A 5142-nucleotide genomic window follows, 5' to 3' on the forward strand; every position below is an offset into this window, starting at 1 on the left:
CAAAGGAGATTAATCAGAACTGGCTTAGACAAGCACTGTGGCAATGGGACAATCAAAACAGACTTTCAAGGGGGAAAAAAGAGAGGAACGCACTGGGGGGAGGTGGTAGAGAAAATAGTGCAACAATGAATGAATAGAAATCCAAAGTCTCTGTAAATGTTCATTAAAATTAATAAAATTTAAAAAAAAACACAATGAGATACCATCTCACTCTAGTAAGAGTGGCAAAGTTTAACAGGACAGCAAGTAATAGATGTTGGAGAGGATATGGCAAGAAAGGAACTCTTAAACATTGCTGGTGGAATTGCAAAATGATACAACCATTCTGGAAGGCAGTTTGTAGCTTCCTCAAAAAGCTGAACATAGAAATTCCATATGGTTCGACTAGTTGGAATATACCCTGAGAATATTAGAACTGAGGTACAAACTGAGATTTGTACGCCAATGTTCATAACAGCATTATTCATCATTGCAAGACCATGGAAACCAAAAAGTCCAAAAGTCCAACCAGAAATGAATGGATTCAGAAATTATGGTACATTCACAAAATGGAATACTATGCAGAACACAGGAGCAATAACTTTGTAAATTATTACCTAACTTGGGATGGTCTGGAGAGCATAATGCTGAGTGAACTAACTCAGTCCCACAAGGATAAATATTGTATAAAAACATTATTGTAGAATAAGGATCCAAGAAGGGTGGAAGAGGCTGGAAGCAGAGGGATGTGTGCAGGGTTAATCATTGGTTTGTACAATTTGATGAGTGGAGGTGTAAGGGAAATTGAAAGAATTTGTTCAAATTTGTATCTGAATTTTGTAAATAAACTAGCAGAAAAAGTAATAAAATAATAAAATAAAATAAAAAGAAGTGGCCATGGCATTAGGGACATTATAGCCAACGTTTGATGGATCTTAGCTGAAAGCAGAAAGTATCAGAGGAATGTTTGTGTTTCATTGACTATGCAAAGGCATTTAACTGTGTGAATCACAACAAATTGTGGTTAATCTTGAGAACAATTGGAATACTAGAACACTTGACTGTATGCATGCAAAACCTATATTTGAAACAGGAAGCAGTCATCAGAACAGAGAAAGAAAAGACTGCATGCTTCAAAACTAGGAAAGGTGTATGTCAGGGATGCATCTATCTCTGTATCTTTTTTTAATGATAAAATGTTTTTATTTTAATTGTAATTTTAATGAAAATTTATAGAAAAGAATTTCATTCATTCATTGTTACACATTTCTATTCCCATACTTCCCTTCTCCCTCCCCCAGTTTATTTTTTTTGTTTTATTAAATATTCATTCATTGTTGCACAGTTACCTTCCTTCATGCCTCCCCCAAGTCCTCTTTGCAATGTACCTCTTATTCCGGGCTACTGTTGTACATATAATGCATAATCATATATTCCATTTAAATAGTTCTATCTTTCACCTATTCCAGTTCAATATTCATTATCAATCCACTCGTGTCAAATTATCTTCCCAAACCTTCATGTCAGACTTGCTTTATAACAGTGGTGCTATGCAGTATTCTCAAGCTATTTGTGTAAAAGATCATTTGGGAGGGTAGATTTTATAAGGAGAAACATTTCATCAGGATTGGAGGAAGACTAATTAACAATCTGTGTTATACAGATGCCATAACCTTGCTTGCTGAAACTGAGGAGGACCTGAGACATTAGTTGCAGAAGATTAAGGACTGCAGTTTTCAATATGAATTGAAGCTCAGCATCAAGAAAACGGAGATTGTCACCACTGGGCCAATTGGCAGCCTCATGATGGAGGGAGAAATAATTGAGGTTGTTGACGACTTCAGCTTGTCTGTTTCCACAAACAACACTCTTGGCACCAGGAGTCAGAAAATCAAAACATAAATTCCATTAGAAAAATATGCTGTCGAGCTTCCATCCTGGACCGAGCCCGAGGCCACGTAATATTATTGCCGGTGGCGCACTTGAGTGACGAGGGCAGTCTGATGTGCTACGGGCCCGTTACTTGGCAGTTTAACATCTGGGAACAGACTGCAGCCCCTAACTCCCAGGGGTGCCCAAGCCCTGCCCCAGCTCCCGCACCCCCACCCCTGCCACAACACTGTGTCCCTGTGACACCATCCCCACCACCATCCTGTGCTGGCCCTGGGCTCCAGGCACACCCTGGTGGCCGCACCACAGTCCTGCACCCCCTGCAGTACCTCAGGGCCACTAGAGTCCTTCACAGCAGCACAGAGATCTACCAACAGCCATAGAGAGTAAGATTTTGAATCAGAACAGAAAGGCATGCTGCGAATCCAGCCATCACCTGGAGGCACGAGCTGCTGTGGGACTGATCTGCCTCGAAAAAGGCCTTTGGGATCATAATTGGGTTTTCTTGGGCACCGACGATTGCCTGGGAGAGTACACAATGGTGAGCCCAATGGTGGGAATTTGGCTGAGCTCTATTGGGCCACACCAACTGCCAAGGAATGAGTGGGCCAATGGTAATTTATCTGAACTTTTGTGGACACTGCAGACCAGCCAGAGGTGAGTGGGTTGGTGGGAATTTGACTTTGACTTCTTGGGTCCCATTGGACCCAGGACCCTGCTTGGGCAGGGGCCACACTGCACAAGAGCACCTCTGTAAGTGCCATTAGGTAGGGACCACTGAGTGAAAACCACTGGGTGGTAGATGGACAGCTGGAATTTTAATAGGGACCCTAATTGTAAACACACCCAGACAGCCGAGGTCTGAGTGAGGTCCCCCAAGTGGTTGACCTGCCCTTGTGCTCGCCCCACCCCCAAGCACTCATGACCCCATTTGGCTCCATATCTGTGCCTACACGTCTGGTCAATCAACTTGCCTTTAATCTGAAGCATCTTGACCTGTCTTATCTACAAGAGGCTGCTTTCACAGGCTCTGAACTAACATTTCCCTGCACTTAGAAGTCCAGAGAATAACAGATGTGGGGTAGCTGCCTAACTAATCTCTAGAGCATTATCTTCAGATCAAGAACATATCAATGTCTCGTAGGAAGCAAGCTAGCTCAAATGCTACACAAGCACAAAGCAAGATGTCATCCCTAAATGGTGACACAGTGTCTGTGGATATCCTAAAGCCAGAAAGTCTGATGAACCTTTTTGACACAGAGTTTAAAAAAAATGATTGAATATTTTCAATGAAGGAAAGACAAACTTAAAGAATTACAGGATGCAACAAACAGAACCGAGGAGGAGCTAAAAAAAAACACCAAAAACAAACAAACAAACAAAACAAAAAAACAGTGAAAAAGAAGAAAAAAAAAAAAAGAATGCTGTCAAGGACCTCTCCAGAGTGTGAAAGAGCAACAGTGTCAGTCTAGAGACAAAGGTGTGCCTGATCCAAGCTATGATCTTCCCAATTACTTACTATGCATCAGAGAGTTGGAAACTGATTAAGAATGATAGAATGATCAATATCTTTAAGTTGTGGTACTGGAGAGAGGAGTATTGAACACACGATGGACTGCCAGGAGAACAAATAGGTCTAAAATTAAACTAAAATTCAGAATATTTTCTTTTAAATTTTTTTTTTACTTATGTACTTCATATACATTGTCTTTCACACCAGATCTTTCCCCTTTCTTTTATGCACCTCTTTCTCCACCCATCAAACTGTGTAACCCTATGATTAAGCATCCCCTTCGCCCTGCCTTACATCTCTGTTTTCATCTCTCCACCTTGAATACTCATACTCGTTCTGAAATAATGGCCCTATACAGTATTTGTCTCGATGAGGCTGAGTTATTTAGTTCATTTACTAGAATGATCTCAATATCCTCCCAAGTGGGGTAGTAATTTACAAAACCATTGCTTCTGTGTACTGCATAATATTTAGTTATGTGAATGTACCTTAACTTCTCAATCCATTCCTTTGTGCTTGGGCATCTGGACTGCTTCCGTGTTCTTTCTAGGCTGAACAACGCTGCTATTAACATTAGTGTAAAAGTCTTCATTTATGCCTCACTTCTCATTTTCTGAGGGTGTATTCCAAGCAATGGAATAGCTGAGTTATATCTAATTTCTATGTTCAGATTTTTGTGAAAATGCTAAACTGCCTTCTAGATTGGTTGTACCATTTAACAATCCCACCAATAATGTATAAAAGTTTCTATCTTGCCACAATCTCTCCAGCATTTATTACTTGCTGTCCAGTTAAACTTTGCCACTGCTCCTGGAGTAAGGTGATATCTCATTGTGGTTTTGATTTACATCACTCTTACAGAGGTAAATCTTTTGAAGCTCCATCACACATACTTTTAACATGTTGCCAGGAGAAGCCAGTCATTGGAAAAGGACAATTTCTTGGAAGGGTAGAGGGACAACATAGGAGAGGACGACCCTGGATGAGCTGGACTGACATAGTAAGTGGGGTAATAACGGTAGGTATGTCAGAAAAGAGCAGGGTTCAGAGCTATTGTATAAGGTCACCATGAGTCATAGGCAACTTGATGGCTCATAATATGGTTAAGAATAACAACAGCAACAGCAGTACATGGCAGGAATAAGCTTTCAATCACAACCAAGATTCACAAACATGACATAACAGATAGATAAAACCTTCTAAAAATAAAATCAAAGTGTGAATTTTAAAAAAGAAGTCAAACTCTTCAATAGGATGAAAAGAAAGACCGCAGACTGCAGAAAAAATATTTTGCAATGATGTGTCTGCTAGGGACTCATATCTAAAATTGGTAAAATATCCCAGCATCTTAATAAGAAAAATATATACCACCGAATTACAAAATAGGCAGAAGATATTAAAAGGCTCTTCATCAAAGAAGACATTCAGATGGTCAAAAACACATAAAGGAGTGCTCCAGGGCACTAGCTATGAAAGAAATGCAAATGAAAACATCTCAGCCAAGCAACACTGTTGTTGTTATGTGCCTTCAATTGGCTTGTGACTCATAGTGATCCTATGTACAAGAGCCCTAAACCCTGCTCTATCCTGAGTCAACCTCATTGTCTCTGACACACCTACTCCCACTACCCCAATCACTGAATCAATCCAACTCATCAAGGATCTTCCTTTCCTGCACTGTTTCTCCACTCTCCCAAACATGATGTCCCTCTCCAAGGAATGCTTCCTCTTTGCAACATGCCTAAACTATGTCAGACAAA

General features: G+C 40.4%; 1 pseudogene; it reads left to right on the plus strand.

The window, feature by feature from the left end:
• Positions 1–2252, plus strand: part of LOC102875541 — a 49044-nt pseudogene extending 46792 nt beyond the window's left edge.
• Positions 2253–5142: the final 2890 nt, after the last annotated feature.

Source organism: Elephantulus edwardii, unplaced genomic scaffold (assembly GCF_000299155.1).
Source record: "Elephantulus edwardii isolate Elephantulus edwardi_28Jun2011 unplaced genomic scaffold, EleEdw1.0 scaffold00072, whole genome shotgun sequence".
In the NCBI taxonomy this organism is placed as follows: domain Eukaryota; kingdom Metazoa; phylum Chordata; class Mammalia; order Macroscelidea; family Macroscelididae; genus Elephantulus; species Elephantulus edwardii.